The sequence below is a fragment of the Staurois parvus genome, unplaced genomic scaffold, assembly GCF_062004578.1.
Source record: "Staurois parvus isolate SC_StPar_1 unplaced genomic scaffold, SC_StPar_1.0 ptg000630l, whole genome shotgun sequence".
Lineage (NCBI taxonomy): Eukaryota > Metazoa > Chordata > Amphibia > Anura > Ranidae > Staurois > Staurois parvus.
Window position 1 is genome coordinate 1,330,730 of NW_028318426.1, and position 19,301 is coordinate 1,350,030.

Here is a 19,301-nt window from a genome sequence, read left to right on the forward strand (position 1 = left end):
CTAAGGGCCAGATAAAAACAAGCAAAGGGCCACAGTTTGGAGACCACTGGTCTAGTGTAATGCAGACCAGGTAGCAGTTGAGGGAGAAACCAGTTAAGAATTTTTTTTTTTTGTTATGTATCCTCTGCCATCAAAGCATTTTTCTTTCCATAATCTGCTATCACTACATTGTTCAGTGTTAAGAGACATTACCATTCTCCATCTACTGTTATGGTGGAAGGAAAGCATAAAAAAGTGCATTTTGTTCCCTTAAATTCAGGGATTCAGATTCATTGTAGTTGAAGCCACTGTGTACAAAATGTAGGGAAAAAGTAGTTGTCATGCAAACTTTGATGGAATTTTGTTAAACGGAAATTCATAGCTCGGTTTAACCTTTAACAATTTTGCACCTCCTCAGGCAATAACTAAGCCATCTTTTCCTCTTTTCCCTGAATTATCTGAATCCGAGTAATAGCCTACAAAGGAGACAAAAGTAAAGAGATCATTTTATTTGATTTCCTTGTGGGGAACAAAGGGAGGAGGAATTAATTAAAGCTGAATTCTGCCATCTTAAAAAAAAATAACAAAAAAACCCATTTAATTACATTTTGGTAGTTCCCCTCTTGTCATCCTGTATACAAAGGGGCTAATGCTATTTTAACTCTAGGGGATATAACAGAGAGGAATACTTGCTTTATTCCTCACTGCCCCAGCAGCAAGCACCCTTCTCTACTCCATCGCTATAATATGGGCAGGTCCTTGATTTTGCCAAGGGAGCATCTTTGCAACTAGCAAAGAGGAGTGCATTAAGGGGGGCTGGTGAGGAAAACTGAGGGGACCTAGGATTTATTTTATATTATATTCTATAATTTATTCTGTCCATTACATATCCCCTTGACTAAATGAGCATTAGACCCTTACTATATTGGGGGAGAAGGCGTTACCAAAACATGACCAACGTTCATGTTTAAGGTTACTGTAAGGTGTTTTATTTATTTCAGGTACTTGTATAGCGCCTTCAATTTACGCAGCGCTTTACATATATATGTTGCACATTCACATCAGTCCCTAACCTTCAAGGAGCATACAATCAAAGATCCTTAACTCACATTAATGCATACACATACTAGGGCCCATTTAGACAGGAGCCAATTAACCTACCAGCATGTCTTTGCAATGTGGGAGGAAACTAGAGTACCCAGGCAGGCACAGGGAGAACATACAAACTCCAGGCAGGTGGTACCGTACTTAGGATTAAGTCAGTGATTTATTATAAAACCTATAAGGGCTTGGAGGAGATTAAAGACACAGTAAGGAAGAAAGAATTTGTTTGCACGGCCAACAGAATTGTTTCTGCTCTGAGAAACATATTGCCCTAAATGGTCCATCTTCAAGAAAATAAAAATGGCTGCCTGGACTTCCTACTCTGGAAGGATCTGGATCACACAAGGTAGTGGCTAAATGGGAATGTTTTCCCAAGAAATAGTATCTTGTAGAACCCCTATGCTATGCTACCATGTTTTTCTCTCTCAACTAGGAGCCCCTTCTAGAGACATTGGATGCCCTTATAGGTGACATTTTGACCTAGCAGATACATTCACCATTCTGCCAATCCTACTCCGAGTACTAGAAAATATGGACAGAGCAAGCAGAGGTAATTGCCACTGCTACATGATGACACAGGGGTGCATGGTTCACATTGCTTAAAGGCATGTCAATGGTAGAACCAATTCTCCTTCCTTATAGATGACTTTCTCTTCCAGCAGAAACTAATGCTTCATCCAGCAGTAGCGAGATTCTGATTAACTGCTTGGCGCTTTAGTGAGAGATTCTCAGAAAAAAAATTAATTTCACTCTTCAGAAGAACAGAAAAGTGAAGATCTCTAAAAAATGTATTTAAATTTTCATCGTCCCCAGTTTTAAAATGAGTATGAATTTTCTCAAATAGGGGTTTCGGCAAGGGACTGAAATGAAACACCCTAAAGTAAAAAGAATATAAAAATCTGCATTACTGGTCAGTATTTTATATGTGAATACGCATGTAAATCACACCTCCCTACTTGAATAGTAGATTATATTTGGGAAGTAGAATTTTTACACGCGTATATGTGCATATACATAAGTAAACACGTGTACTTTGTGGACAATACTTGCTTTTTTGGCAACAATATTCTGCTAGGAAGATCTGATGTTCATGTATCGATACCATGTGTAAGAACCTTTAAAGTTCAGATTTATGCATTTAGTTCCTTTTTATATTTCAAATTAGTGGAACATCAATGGATCAAGTGGACAAGATGTCTTTCCTAAAATTTGAACTAACAATGAACTTGTGTTATTTTGGTACTTTGTGGTCTTTTAAACATGCCATTGAAAGACATTTGTTATCTCTTCAAAACATTTGAATAAAATACTTGATTATACCAGAAATTCTATTTCTTCCTGTGTGCTGGACCTGTATAAGTGAAAGTTGGTTCTGATGGATCTAGCGTAAAGTGATTTTTCCTTCAAAGAAACAGATCCATGGTTGAAATAGTGTTGGTGGACTTTGTTCTGGTCCTAGGCTGGGGTACTGGGATTTATGAGTTTAATCTCCCCGCTTTGCCACCATACCATACATGGTGTACTATTTACAATAAACTAAGACCGATTTCCAAAAAGAAAAAAATCATGTAGCATTTACTTCCTGGAATCCATCTAACCTTAGCTCAAGTATGCAGACATAAGGGGCATGATTCGTGGACAAAGCCCCTTCTCCCCCTCTGCTAGATAAAAGAAAAATGGCGATGAAGAATCTTGAGATGACATCATTTTGGCCTAGGCCAGAAAGCAACAGAAGAAATGTAAAAAAAAATTGTTTAAAAACAATAAATATAATATACTTTCAGATCTTTTTACTAATTCTAACAGCAATTAGGATTATAAAAATAACTGTTGAGAGTTGAGTTCTGCTTTAAGGCCCCTAGATGGCTCAAATTTTGTCCAAGACCTGCTGAATAAGCTGAAATTTCAGTCATGGGTAGCCCTGCAAGTACCATTACTTGCTGAACAGTGGCTGCATCCTATCAAATGCAGTCACTTATAGGCAGCGCTAGCAGCCTGCATACAATGAAGATTGCTCCATCCATGTTATTTAGCATGAATAGGGGAATGGAATGATTTACTTTCTGTCTCTTGTTGGCTGAACAAGCAACATTTAAGTTTTCTATGCCTAGCCTTACTTTGTTTTGTAACAAATATGCTGGTTTGATAGAAGCTTATAATGTAACCGTAGTTATTACTATTTTTATGGCCTCTGTGCATGTATAATCCATGACTGGATTGTTTATTATCAGATGTGTTTATTGATCTAAGGAAGGGTGGAATCAGTGTGTATCTCAATCATACAGTACAGGGCACAGGCTAGACTTTTATAGATCTGATTAGTGCAACCTTGGTAAACCCTTCAGAGCCATACCCAGACCCAATGCCAAGGGGAAAGCCCATGTTGCTCTGGGCACTGGATCTTGCCCAAGCAAGAACCTCAACACTTAGTGCAGCACATGTAGTTAGATGCAGGTCCAGGGCTTGTGGTCCATCCCCATGGAACCCCGACCTTGAAGAGCTCTTTGGGGGGGGGGATACAAAATATATTTCAAACTTACTACCCCCTTGTTGTTTTCTCTCAAACCAATCAAAATCCTCTCATGGACAGTCGGTTTTACGAACCACCCTGAACAATCTTTTATTCCAGGGACTGGCTGTTCAGGTCCCTCCGGATGACAGGTTCGGAGATTCTATTCAAACTTGTTCACAGTACCAGTGGGGATAATGGTCCTGTCCTGGATAATAATACCCCTAAATAAGCACTTTCACATTCCCATGTTTCATGTGGAATCCACAAGGTTGGTCTCTCAAAGATGAGGGGAATGCTTAGCTTCATTAGTCATCTAAGATGCTTTTCTACATATCCCTGTTTACCCATTTTATCAGCGCTTCCTGTTCTTCACAGTAGGAAACAGTTCCAATTTGTTGCGCTGCCATTTGCCCTCTCCTCTCCCCTTCAACTCTTTGCAAATCTTCAAAGAAATAGCATATGCTTCATGATTTCGGTTGGCTAATTAGCTTTCAAAAGTCATAACAGACTTCAATCTTCTATTCCATAAATGGGGAGCTCCAGATGTGGACATCCTGGTCTTCAGGTTCAACAACAAGTTGAACTGCTTGGGGAAGAGACCAAGGAGATGATGTTTATCTTGATTAACCTTGTCTGTATTGTGCTGGCAGATAACATCAGTTGTAAATTTAGTTGAGCCATAGGCAGCTGGGTGCCCACTGCGCATGCTTGAGAAGCTTTGTGAATGGCCCCCTAGTCTACTGGGAAATGTATATTATATAGGGCAAATATAATGAGGATCCTCCTGCGCTTAAATGGAGTCCTAACCTCAAAGCTGCTGATACTAACCTTATACCCAATAAGTGAATAAACCAATAAATATCACAGTGCAGCGCTGATAAAACTAAATAAAGTAAATGAATGGTGATCAAAATAAACCAACTTGGTACATAATATTCAGTCCCCTTGATATCCACATCAGGGAGATCCACATATAAATAAATATAAGTGTATAATGATATATAAATGATAGTGTAATACGTGAATCCCCTCTCACTGGGAATATACAGTGCACATAGTGAAATATTAACCATAACACAATACTGTGAAATGACACACAAAAAATGTGCAGACCAACTGTGGACAAATGGTTATAAATAGTCCCAAAAATAACACATATAGTGGTACTCCCACTTCACTCTCATGCAGTTGTCGTGCTGTGTGGGTGATTCACAAGTGACAATCCTCCAATAGCCAGAATGCCCCCTCACCTCCTTACTTAGACCCCAAAGGGCCAGCTCGCTTTGGGGATCAACCGATCCTACAAGGACAGACTCCTCCCAGGGTTCCCTTCAATGGTGGTAAGCATCTCCAGCCTTCAACCAACTAGCAGCCAGCTCCTCCCAGGATCATAATAAAATACAGAGACCCTCCATAGTGTAACCTGTTTATTAAGTATATAATCCAAATAAAAATGCCCACTCACATAGTAATCTTCTTGTCTTCAGCTCATCTACCACATGCTATGGGTGTACTGCATGGGTATCTGACAAAGGTGATCCAATATGGCCCCCACGCCGGAAATGACGTCACCACGTTCCCAGAAGTTCCTCCCCGCGTACCGACGCGTTGCATCACGTTTACCACGTGACTTCCTCAGGGTCAAACGTGACGGAATGCGTCGGTACGCGGGGAGGAATTTATTTTTGGGACTATTTTATTTTTGGGACTATTTTATAACCATTTGTCCACAGTTGGTTTGCACATTTTTTGTGTATCATTTCACAGTATTGTGTTATGGTTAATATTTCACTATGTGCACTGTATATTCCCAGTGAGAGGGGATTCACGTATTACACTATCATTTATATATCATTATGCACTTATATTTATTTATATGTGGATCTCCCTGATGTGGATATCAAGGGGACTGAATATTATGTACTAAGTTGGTTTATTTTGATCACCATTTATTTATTATTTAGTTTTATCAGCGCTGCACTGTGATATTTATTATATTATATAGGGCGTGCTTGTTGGAGCCCAACCTCTGTAGCTGTAAGATAAGGGTGCCAGATGGATATCATGGATGGGAGCAGTAACACTGAGGCAGCTCTTCTTAGAGTGGAAGCAAGGCTCTAATGTAGTAGCAAGAAAAAGAGAAGGCGGCGCCTCTAAGTGCAGTACTGACAATTAAGTAAACAATGGAAAATTTGCACTTACAAGATAAACGGTTAAAAAGACTCATCGTGTGGTGATTAGATCCAGGTGGGACGTCCAGCAGCAAACTATGCCTATAGGAACAGGAAGTAGAGTCCAGGATGTGCCTGTGCATCAAAAATGATGCTTGGAGAGCAGAGTCAGATGTGGCATTTTGGAGCATGCTCAATAGGCTCCTTCTTCAAAGGAAGCTGGACGGCTGGATGTCCCACCTGGATCTAATCACCACACGATAAGTCCTTTTAACCGTTTATCTTGTAAGTGCAAATTTTCCATTGTTTACTTAATAAATTGTCAATACTGCACTTAGAGGCGCCTTACTCTCCTTTTCCCTAGTCTCCTGGGACCTGTCATGTGTCCCAGAAGACTACGGGGAGGAAGGACAACTTCTGCTTCTGATCGCCTACGCAATCGCAGCGGAAGTGGGAGCGGGTACATGTCAAATTCGGGTACCCACTCCCCCCCTGCTCCCCAAGGGTGCCAATCCTTAATGGGGAGTGGAGGACAAAGCATTAAACCCAAACTTTCCCTTTTGGGTGGAACTCTGCTTTAAGAAGTTTGGCTAATACAAATAAATAAAAAAAAACTTTGTTTAATAAAAGTGTGCTTTTGGTAAAGTTAAACATTATAAAAATAATGTTGTTGATCATGCAGCCTATGAATCATTTTCGAGCTAAGCCAGTAGTTTATGGAGTAGCTGTTGAGCAAAAGGTGAGGGTTTCTGGAGCTGCAGCTGAGGGTCTTGGCAGGAGCCCAACTGCTGGAGCCACTCTGCATTTGCAGCCAACACACACTGAGTGTTGCCAACCCTAGTCTGGATTGCTGTTGTAGTTCAACTTTCAAACCATTGTTGACTTTTTGAGCCTCATTCGCTGTGCCGTCCAGGGCTGTACACTGGCCATATCAGCGATTTCTGTGGTGAATACAACCAGGTGTTTGCACTTAGCTGTGGCCCCTTATTCTATAGAGGTCAATTACAGACTGACAGGCTCTGCGGGTGTTTGAATCCAGTGATGCAAGCTGAGGACAGATGAGCGGACCTTGATGCAAGCTGCCTGTGCTCAGGACCACCCATCTGTCCCTAATCGCATGTAAGAACCGCCATGGACAGTGTCGGCCTACCTCATTTGTACGAGTTTCCTGCCTGTGGCTGTTCACAAACACCTTGCAGTATCCACCAGAGAAATACTTTAATCTTGGTTCTATACGGCCTTGGATAGCTATGTGAATGAGGCCTTATTCTGCAAATGGCTGTCCTAATGATCCTCTGCCATCAATACTTTGACACTCTATCTCAGAACAAGAATGACGATAAATACTTCTGACTTTACTTTGAATTTTATGATACACATACTTAAGCCCGGTACACAAGGGCCAAAAATCGTCTGGTTCAACAGGAACTGGACAACTTTCCTTACATGTGTACAACTGTCTGACGACCAGTTTCTGTCAAATGGGCATGCTTGAAAGGCAGCATTCGATCAGCGCTTGCAACCACTGGCTGCAAGTACTGATCGGTGTATACTGAGGGGAGGAGTCCCCACTGTCAGAATACAATGCCTCAGCAGGAGAGATCGCCACAACAACATCTCTTGTGTTGATGTGGGAATCTTATTTTTTTTTTTTTCATTCAACCCGCTGCTTGATTGATAAAAAACCTGCGTCTATACCAAGCTTTCCTCAGTAATTCAGAAAGAACTGAAGCCAGAGTGTCAGCATTACAGCCAGACAACCAGATTTTGTAAAACAAGGTGGGCACTGACAATTTCTATATTTAACTTTATTTCACTTTAAAGCGGAACACCTGGAATGTGATAAAAACATCCCTTATAGTGGAGCCCTCCACACTGCTAGGCATAAATGCTTGTTATCTCTAGGGATGCAGATATAAGGGAGAATACCCCGCTCTTGGCTCCGGCAAACATTATTACAACCAGACCCAAGCTTCCTCTCTGATGCTTTGTACTGTGGTCACATAATCATCCCCACCATGCACATGCAAGGTTAAAAGCCCTGATTTGTATGTGATGATGCTGAGGTCTTGCACACAGACTGGAGCTTCAGGGAGTGGAAGAGAGCCCCAGAGCCGGCCGGAGTGAGGCATCAGGTCAGTAATAATGCCTTATAATGGCTCCTAAAGCATAGTTTTCAAAGTCTCTCGGATTCAGGTTTAGCATTGAGGTAGTAGTAGTTAGTAACATTCAGCTAGACTTGTTCTGTAACGTTGAAGAGATTTCTTAACTTCTCCAAGGCACTTATTCAATTCAAACAAGTGTCAGGAAGTGGCCCAAGGAATTAAATCCACTGTGTGTGTTACTTTATAGCTTTTTTTCTTTTGACTTGAATGATGAGATTCAGGTCAGTGCATCTAAAGTGCAACATAAGGTACTCTTCACAGCACACTGCAATGTAATGTGTAGGTGTGAACAGGACATATTGAAAGCAATGCTGCAAAATGCCTGGCTTTTGTGAGCAGACTCCTAGAGAATGACTTCTGGAGCTCTTTTCACCATCATTCCAGTCAGGTCGATAGACTAGAAATTGATCACCATTACAACTTTCCTTAGGAATGAGTATTCTACGTACATTGGTGCAGCAGTAGGCAATATGAGCCTCAACAGATGAGACACTAGTGTACCTAGCCGAAATTTAGTTTTTTTTGCTTTTGGAAAGAATAGGGTAGGAAGGTTTAGAACGTCAGATTTACAATGCTATCTGTTCCCCTCTCGATTTGGCTTGGTTACCATTGTTAGTGGGACAAAAAGTGATGGGAAACCCAAAATTCTATAGCTGCCAAGAGAAATATGGGGAAATTCTTCCAATAGGGACTCCGATTCATGCAACAGCATTCTGTTAAAGACTTTCCTCTTACTATTAGTGAAGGTGAATATTCAGTTTTACCCAGCACTGTTAGGTCCATTTTCTGTGGACAGATGAGACAAAAGTTGGACATTCTGCTAAATATACAGTTTCTGGATAAATGACTGTAGAGAAACACTGAAACTGGGGCATGAAGGAGAAAGTTTAACGGTGGGCTTTCTAAAATCCTGGATGGTTTCCAATCACTCAGGAACAACTGAATTTCAAATTGTATCAAGAAAATGTACCCTATCTGTCAGCTAAATAGTACCTTGTTCCCTTTTGTCTTGCTTCATTTGTGTGAAATCCCTGATGTTCCTGCCAGTTTCTCTGCTTTCCTGGTTTAAAAAAATGACTACACTAGGCAGGAGAGCACAGCGTGGTCAGTTCTCTAGCTGTGCTAACAGCTGAACCTGCTCTCTTCCAATGATCAGATTTCTTCCCACAATGCAATATGGCTCCCTGGAAGTCTGCTGTATGCAGTTGGTGTACAGAACTGCCCCAGAAATTTAATTTCCTGCTTGTGTGATTGTCTCACTGACTAGGGGTTAAATACTTCTAAAGGGATGCACACTTCAACTTTCCCCATTAGAGCACTGCAAGTGCATCAGCTGATTAACTACTTCAATACAGGGCACTTTTACCCTGTTCCTGCCCAGGCCAATTTTCAGCACTTTCGCACTTCGAATGACAATTGCTTGGTCATACAGCGCTGTACCCAAACTCCATTTTTATCATTTTGTTCACACAACTAGAGCTTTCTTTTGGTGGTATTTAATCACCTTTTTTTTTTTTTTTTTTGCTAAATTAACAAGAAAAGACAAATTAAAAAAAAAAAAAATTTTTCTTTGTTTCTCTTATAAATTTTGCAAATAAATAATTGTTCTTCATAAATTTAGGCCAAGATGTATTAATTAGTCTGTAGAAAAGTTAGTCCACAAATTATGGTATATATCTGAAAATTGATCAATCAAATACTGATGGCCAATCTAATTTCTTGAGGCCCACAAATGTCAGGACAGTACAGATATCCCCCAAATGACCCCTTTTTGCAAAGTAACAGTCCAAGGTATTTAGTGGGAGGCATGGCGAGTTTTTTGAAGTTGTAATTTTTTGTCATAATTTTTTGGAAAATGAAGAAATTAAAAATACAATGTTCCACAATTTTTTTTTTTTTTTTTTTTACATACTGATACCAGTGCAGTACGGCGTCATCAATTAACTGGTGGTGTGGTGGTGATCAGAGACACTCACTGGTGACAGTACAAAAAAAAATATATATAACATTTTCTAAAAATGTACATTAACTGAATCCTTTTTGCATAAATGAACAGACCAAAATACTTCAGAACTATTAAATAGGTCTAATTAGCAGAATCTTTTGATTATGAATGTTTGGGGTTTTTCCTAATAAAGCATGTTTCACTTGTTATGGAGCATAAAGGATTCACATACAGTAAAGAAAATAAGTATTTGATCCCCTGCTGATTTTGAATGTTTCCCACTCACAAAGAAATGATCAGTCTAAAAATCGAAAGGTAGGTATATTGTAACACTGAGAGACAGAATAGCAACAAAAAAATCAAAAGAAATGCATGTCTAACAAATTATGCACTGATTTGCATATTCATGAGGGAAATAAGTATTTGATCCCCTATCATTCAGCAGGATTTCTGGCTACCAGGTGTCTTTCATACAGGTAACAAGCTGAGATTAGAAGCAGTCTCTTAAAGGATCAATGATCTTGTTTGTTAAAACCATTTGTTCAATAAAGAAATGACATTATGAAATGCCGTGTGTATTTTTTTAAGCAAGACTGTATTTATTATTACCTAATTTGGATAAAGAGCAGATCAAAGTTTAATAGGCATTTCTTAGGTGAATTAATTTTGTACCTGTTGTATCACAGATAGCACCAAGGCGTTCGTGGAAGCTTTAATCCAAAGAGTAAGGTCTTGATCACACGGACGTGCATTTTTCGGGGGGCACAAAGAATCCTGCTGGATCATCCTTTTTAGATGTGTTTCTTTCCATTGCGTTTAATGCATGTTTATATCCATCACTTTTAAATGCATTTAGACGCGTTTACAAATTCTAATTCATGTTTGTACGTGTATATGCGGTTAAAAGACAGGGTGCCCACGGATGCATCCCTGCTCTATTATTTTTATGCTGCCAAATGCAGCGCCACATAATGGCCTCCTACCCAGCTGGTCTGAATGGCACATTTCATTTTAATGCTGCATACAGATGCATGCAGAACTAGACCCAGCACGCATTGTTAGCAGCACTTTTTACATCCGGTGTGAATGAGGCCTAAGGCAAGTAACCTCCAGACCCAGTTTTCTACCCTCACAATTTCTGACACCATTGTTCTTCATCTTTAAACAGTATGTTTAATAATAGGTATGCTCATATATCCACTTCACCGCAAGCCATTTCTGGCACTTTTGGTTTATATTTTAAAATCCAGTATTTTTTTTGCTAGAAAACATCTTAGAACGCCCAAACATTATATATGTTTTTAAAGCAGAGGCCCTAGAGAATAAATTGATGGTTTTTGCATTTTTTTGTCATACGGCATTTGCGCAGCAGTTTTCCAAATGCAATTTTTGGGAAAAATTTTAATTTTTTTTAAATTTTATTGCACAAAAACACAATACAGAACCCATTTTTTTGTAAAATATAAAAGATGAAGTTATGCTGAGTAACTAGATATGTCACGCTTTAAAATTAGGCACACCCGCAACATCATGCAATGGCGACAAACAGGTTACTTCTTTAGATTCACAGAGGAGGCCTAGAACTAGAATTACTCCCCGTGATCTGACGATCACAGCGATACCTTACATGTGTTGGACGATCGCTGTGTGCAGGACTGATGCGAACATTCACCTTTGCATGCGAGCGAGGGGGAGCGGGGGTATTTTAATTTATTAATTTTTTTTTTTTTTTACATTGTCACTTTAAATTTGTTTATTTTAATCACTTTTATTGCTGTCCAAAAGGAATGTATTTTTATGAAGGGATCTAAAGTCTATATGACCCCAAATCCCACCTCTGCACTTAAAGCATTCCAAAACACCAAGACAGGTGTTTTTGAATGCTTTCAGATTTTAAAAATGGCGCAGAAAGTTTCTGAGTAAACTGGAAGTGATGTCAGGTCTGCTTCCGGTTTACAAAAAAGGAGAGCCGATTTCAGCTGTCCAGCCAGCCGACGGATGTGACGGCTTGTTGCTCAGGAATCCTGGTGGGATGGGAGATCCCAAGAGACGGGATGTCCGCCACCTCCTGCTGCTTGTACAAGAAGTCAAGTGGCTACGTAGCCTGTCAGATTGCTTGCGCAAGAGAGCCGACCACCAGCTCAAAAAAAAAAACAGTACTGGGGTCACTTCGGTATAACCACCGCAAGTCCAGTGACGTACGGGTACGTTGCTGGTCCAGAAGTGGATATCTATGAAGGGATGCTCTACTGGACAGACTCAGCTGGGCATAGTGGTGGGCATTTTGTTAGCTGTTATATGTAGAGCAACATAGGATGAAGGGATGCAAAATAACAAGGCATTGTATCAATTACCCTGATTGCCAATATGCCAGCCGCTCTGTTTTTTTGTGACAGCAGATTTGAAGAGAGGATTCCACCGCCCACTGTTACAATGAAGGGTCAGGGAGGTGCGGAGGCTGCTGCTTTAATAGTGAATACGGCTGTAAAATGTTATTAAAGTTGAATTTATACTTTAATGTATACATTATCACTACAAAATATACCAACTGTTTCGATGCTTTGCATACGTCTTCACATGATCAGTTTGCTTCATGACTGCTTTAGAATTGTTGGATGTCTCTCTGGAACTGTATCCATGTTGATCTGGTTGAGGTTGTGTCCATTCGAAGCAAATCAGTGTTTTCGTCCATCTCACCCTCTTGATATGTGGTCTGCAGTTTGCATTCATTGATCAATGAGCTATTCTAAACTACAACCCACCGACAGCAATGAATGTTGATTGCAGCCATTATTGTTTGCTGGGTGTGTAGATGTCATTGTCCATTAAGGTTCATTTTTCATCAACCAGCCTATTTTTTTAACCTAAATTCTGCATATAATGTATTACAGCTTGTTCTAAGCCAAACCTTTCTTTCTTGAAAAAAATCTGCATAAATTCAGATCTGTATTGGTTGATAGGTTTTTCATCCATGATATTGAATTTGAAGCAAAATGTGTTGGTGAACTCATTTTTTGCACTTACCTGGCCAGCTAATCCTTTTCATGTTGTTGCTTTCCTCCTTAAATGAAAACAAACTTTTCTTTATATTTGCAAAATGGAAAATTGGGACACTAGTTTGAAGGATTTTAACAAGACGTTGACATTTTCTTTCTTAAAATAAAAATTGGTATACGTTATGGTATAATATTAATTCTGAGTATACCTTGTAATGGTATAGCTCTGACCTACTGGGGCTTTAAAAGTTGCATCTGCCTGATAAAGGACAAGCCTGCCGTGTTTGTCTTTTGTCTAGATTAGATGTTTTTATGGTGAATTAACTAGAATTATTAAATTGATCTTTGGTGTATTCATAGTGAACCTGGCTGTTTTGCCTCCCAAAAGAACATTTAGCCTGCAATAATACATTTTGCCACTAAATGCAGCCCAGAACAAGTTCATTGCATTACCGAAACTAGAGACTTTTTGGCCTTAATAGAAAAAACTCCTTCAATCTAAGAAAAGGAAACGGGTGCATCCTGGAAGCTGACTCCATTTTAAGAACTGAGGGAAAGAACCAGCCATGATTCTCTGCAGCACATGTTGTGGACTGAACTTACATCCTCTGCAGGCAGCATTGCTGGTGAGCATGGGCTTATTGCCATCCGCAGCTTATTTTGTGTTCTGTATGTTTCACACATAGATTGTATGTATATCTTATTTGTTTTCTCAATAGTTTCACCCCCCGTGATTTGATAATATGGCTTCAAGATTACATTCAGTCTGGCTTATTGCAGAATATGAGGGTTTAGCTGCATCTCGAGTTACGTTGGGCCGTAGAGGCTCATGTCTAATTTTCAGGGTCTAAAGACATCCTCAGAGGATTTCAAACTAATTAAGAGGGCAGAATATGAAATGAATCATATTCATGCAGAGACTCAATCGAGCTGGTTGTCTGTAGGCTTTTAGTTTTTTTTTTTGTATTGTATATCACTAAGTTTTATTCGTCGACCTTTACTGTTCCTCCTACTCTACTTCCTGAAAACCTTTAGTGCTTTGTATACATGCATACTGTATATATTAACTACATGGTTCCATCTTAACTGTAAAAGTCCATTCACACCACATGCAATGCACTGCTTTTTTTTCTGCATCAAAAAAGCATGGAGAGTAGGTTATATGGGTTCCAGTGGCATAGCTCACATCAGAGCAGTGCCAGAAAAAAAAGTGCAACACACTGCTTTTTTTTCCTGCACAGAACTGTATTGGAACTGTAAAACATACCGGACCTCAGTTTAGTGAAAAACACAGGAAAAGGAAGCAAAGGAAAAGCATTGTCTTGATGAAAATAAAGATTTTGCAATTGAAATGAACCCAAAAAAGGAGGAAAAAAGCATCTGGAAATGCATCAAAGATATACTAGAATGCATCAAAAAAGTGTTTAAAAACGCATCCGGAAACGGATCTGGAGGATGTTGTGGTATGAACTGGCCCTAAAGTCCCTAGTTCCTGCTGTTGTGTAGAATGGGTAACAGCGTCGCCTCCTGGTATAGGATGGTAGTGCTGGAGGCGTCAAATGTTCTTTTAAGACTCTGCTGCTGTTATGCACTAAATTGAATCAATGGAGTGCCTTGTTCTCCCTTTGCCTAATTACTGCAGAATCCAACAGACTCTCCCTAATTATGTTGACCTTGGAGTAAGTTTGTAATGAGAGACGGCATTGAGGGTTTTAACTACTTTTCTCCTGTTTTAAGATATCTCAAACTATTCTGGTTAAAAAATGATTAGATGTCTGTGCCAGTGAAAAAAGAGATAATTTATTGCTGGAGAGCTGCACTAAACAATGGTTTTGTTGGCTATAATAGCAACCAAAGTATAATTTTAAGTCACATATAGCTATAATGACCATATACATATCCATTTGTTAACCAGCATGATCCAGATTTGAACATTTTCAAACTAAACTGAGATGCAGTTTGCAAATCTGCCAATAGTCTACAAAAAAAATTCCATACTGTCCAAAAAGATTTGTTTTCTGAATAACACACTGATCTATAATCATGAACGTTTGTTGAATCTTTGTTGTACTTTGCAAAATATCACCCTGCCTTCCTTATGCCTGGTACACACAATGAGAATATTGGATGGAATATTTTTGTTTTTGCATGCTAGTCTCGTATAGAAAAACAAATAAGATACTAGAGTTACGAAAATTCTCGTAAGACAGATTACAACTTCCCGCAATGATGTAATTTATCCTTTTGTTTCAAAGCATGCGCGGTCATGGTCACTCACTTTTTTACGGACGAATACTGCAATAATGAACTTGCTGGAACTGACTGTACACAAATCTGAGTCCTGTCAGTGGCTGGGGCTGGACTCCGAGAGGCCACATATTTGTGTACCCAAAGAAAACTTGTGTCGAGAGCGCGTTCCCTGCATGCTCCGAACACATTTACTAGTGCCTCACGGAAAGTTCCAAATGTCTGCTTGCGATTGGAACCGTTCCGATCATATGACCGCTGTGACAGCCAATCATGGCGGTCACATGACCCTAAATCTCGCCTCTCCTCCTGGATTCACAAAATTGTTCGTTCTGTTACCTATCAAGTAAAATTTTCGTTATTGTCCCTTCAGATAATATTGTATGAACGGTCGTGATCGACTCTCAAAAGCTGTGTACTAACAATCAGATTATCGGACAAACTGTATTTTTCATCCAATTTTCTTATCCTGTACACTAGGCATTATAATTAGCATATGTTTTAATGACCTGAGATGTTGAGACTTAGAGTGGAGACATTTTTTTACTTTCATATTGATATCTGAGGCTTCTCACTTGTCAGAAATTTGAGACTCACATTATACAAATTGGTAAAAAAATAGTAATTGTTTGGTAAATCCTTTGTATTGATATTTATCTTGTGGGGGATTTTATTTTGTGTTGGCTTATTAAGGACATGACAGTGCAGCATAACTTACCTCCGCTGATGCCCAGATCTCGAGTATGTAAGAGGTGACTGCTCTGATCACTTCTTCTCATGTTGTCATTTTTTTTCTCTTTTGTGCAATGAAGAGCCTCAGGGTACAGTCAACGGCCGATGGTTTATATTTTTACACTTTCTCAAACTCACCGACAGCGTTGAATGTTCTCTGAAGCCATCAGGGGGCTTGTGTGAATAAACGAGATCCACACCCTATTAGAGAAGAGGAAAGTCTGTCGAGTTCAGCACATTCCAGCAGCTCAATTAGGTCATCGGAGATTTAGTTACAGGGAGCTCAGATGGATCGGAAAGCGTTAACTCATTCAAAACCAGAGATTTCTGCTATATAAGTACAAGATGATGCCTTTCTGGGGTCCATTATTTCATTTTGAAGTTTCCAGCGGAGAGATGGAACACTTTCACTTGCTGTGTGGTCTGTTGGATCGTCTACGAATGGTATTTGATGACTGACATGTTTGTACATCATCAATTATATTTAGGTGATGAGCCTGCAAAAGAAAAAATATATGTAGATAAAAAAGGGACAAAAGCATGGGTCATTTAGACTCTAGCTGTAGGTATGGTTCTTTTTCAAAATTCATAAAATGCAGAGTCAGTATAACCAAAGTTTAAAATTGTAGGTTCAGGCAAAAAAATGCAATACATGCACATTTACCCATGTTTTATTTCTTTAAAAATGTAAAACCATGTTGATCTGCACAAATATGGTATGTTCCAAACTTCCTGTTTGAGCAGATAACTATAACCTCTTGACCACCGGAAGGATTTACCTCCTTCATGACCAGGGCATTTTTACTATTCAACACTACACTACTTTGGCAATTGCGTGTTTTTTTTCCCCACACAAATAGTAAATCCTTTTCTATTTGATCACTACTGAGTTTTTTATTTATATTATAAAATTAAAAAAGACTGATAATTTTGGAAAAAAAAGAATTTTTTTATTTTCTGCTATAAACCTTATCCAATTAAAAAAAAAAAAAAATCTAATTTCTTCCTAACTTTTAAATTTAGGCCAAAATGTATTCTGCTACATGTCTTTGGTAAAAAAAAAAAAACCCCAATGAGTGTATATTGATTGATTTTTGTAAAAGTTATAGTGTCTACAAACGATGGTGTATATGTACTGGAATTTTTTTTTTTATACTAGTAATGGCGGTGATCAGTAATTTAAAGTGGAATTGTGAAAGTGCGGTGGGCAATCTGATACTGGGTGGGAGACCTATTGACTGACTGACACTGACATCACCAGTGATACTACTATACACTGTCACTGTACTAATGACACTGGCTGGGAAGAGATTAACATCTTGGGGTAATGAAGGGCTTGAGTGTTTGTCTAACTAGTGTTAATGTGTGTAGCATGTGCTGCTTTTTACTAAAAAAAAAAACAAAAAACTGTTTCTTCTCCCTGCTTTGCAGGGAGGAGAAACTGACAGAAGGTCCCCTCAGAGTGCTGTGTGTTTGTCAACACAGGGCTCTGGGCTGTGATTGGACACAGCGGATCAGCAGGTCTCGGTCATGAATCATTGGATGAAATCTGCTGACAAAGTCCCACTGTGTCCAATCCAGTCACAGTAGGTATCGGCGAGGGAAGGTGTGGGCGCACAGAACTTGGAAGAAGGTGCTGATGTACAGGTATGTGACGGTGCCTGTACAAGCCGCCTGCCCACAGTAAAATTACTGTGGGTGACTGGCAAGTGGTTTAGTACCTGTAATGAATAATACAACACCTTTGCTGAATCAACATTCAGTGAAGTATTATTAGTCCTGCCCACCTCTTTTCTGCTGGACACTTCCCTCTCTTTTCATCTCCATAATATATAGGGTAGCTGGTTGGGAAGATAGAACACTGGATTTCTGGAAGTAAAGTGACCTCCACCAGTCTTAAAACAGACAAAATGCATCGTTTTCAGGGCATTAATACACATCCAATGGAATATAATGTTATGCATTGTAAAAAAAAAAAAAAGTCTTGTATGCTGGCATCTGCATTCAAGAGAATTGAATGTGGTACTTAAAGCAGAGCTCCAGTCAATCGTAAAAAAACAAAAACTACAAAAACTTAAGCAGCTGACTTGTAAAAAACAGCCACTCACCTGTCCCTTGATCCCATGGTGTACTCACCGCAGCCAATTTCACTGTCCGTCCTCGCTCCCCAGCATTGGGATCCTAAGTGTGGACATCTGTCTGGGTGCCCACTGCATATGCGTGAGTAGCGCTGTGTCTTGTTAATGATCCTGTAGTTTTCTGGGACCTTTCACGTGTCCCAGAAGACTACAGGGAGGAAGGAGAGGGGAGGACAACTTCTGCATTCCAATTGCGTAGCTGGTCGCAGCAGAAGTGGGAGCGGGTACTTGTCAAAATCAGTTACCCACTCCCCAAAGATGCCAATTCCTCACAGGGAGCAGGGGGCCAGTACATAAAGCGGAACTTCCCCTTCTGTGTGGAGCTCCGCTTTATCATGAAGCAATACATTTCGACATACCATGTTGTCACGGTCCACCCCCCACCCCCCTTGCCTGCTGTCCCTCTGTCCCTTTTGCTCAATCCCTCCCTCCCCCCTTCCAGATTCCTCTTGTCCTGCTGCAGCCTACATCAAAGGCTATGCAGGACGGGAGGAAATGCCCCCTGTGGTGCGGGTAGCACCTCTCCTCCGCGAAGCTGCCGAGGAGCCGGGGCCCCCCCACCAAGGATCTCAGTTGCAGGCCACCGGGGTGTCTCCGCGCGTCCCCCCGGCGGGCGCAGCGTGGGCACGAGGCTTCCCACACTCTGTGCCCGCCGGAGACAAAGGCTGCGCTCCCTAAAGCGCAGCCAGAGTCTGGGGCGTGCCTCGTTGCCCCGGCAACGCGATGCTGGGCTGGCCATTGCCGGGGGAACCGGGAAGCGTCCTGCTCCGTCTTAAGAAGGCCGAAGCGGGACCCAGCCCGTGTCTTTGATCACGATCACCGTGAGCTGCTGCTGGGAGGTCTGAGCTGAGGTCAGACCCCCGCAGACATCCGCAGTGAGCACTCTGTTGATCCCTGGGGCTAGGGTTACCTGCTGCCTGTTACCTGCTGTGTGCCAAGAAATACTCTGCTAGCTTATCCGCTGTGTGCTCAGGAGTACCGCTACCTGCCTGCTGTGTGTGTGCCCAGGAATACTCAGCTGTTACCTGCTGTGTGCACAGGAGTACCGCTACCTGCCTGCTGTGTGTGTGCCCAAGAATACTCTGTTGTTATCCGCTGTGTGCCAAGGAGTATCGTTACCTGCAGCCTGTTATCCGCTGTGTGCCAAGGAGTACAGCTACCTGCCTGCTGTATGTGCCCAGGAATACTCAGGAATGCTTTTACCCGCTGTGTGCCAAGGAGTATCGTTGCCTGCTGCCCGCTGTGTGTGCCAGAGGTGACTCCTGCCAAAACCGTGAGTGTCCCTATTTTCCCTTGCCTGGACTGTCTGTGA

General features: G+C 40.7%; 1 long non-coding RNA gene across 2 annotated transcripts in view; it reads right to left on the reverse strand.

The window, feature by feature from the left end:
- Positions 1–10,178: 10,178 nt before the first annotated feature.
- The window catches only part of LOC149449332 (uncharacterized), a 62,898-nt gene continuing 53,775 nt past the window's right edge, over positions 10,179–19,301 (reverse strand). For both annotated transcript variants that reach the window (XR_016315424.1, XR_016315423.1), the window contains exon 4: positions 10,179–16,348. This is a non-coding gene — a long non-coding RNA (uncharacterized LOC149449332). The remainder of the gene's footprint in view (positions 16,349–19,301) is intronic.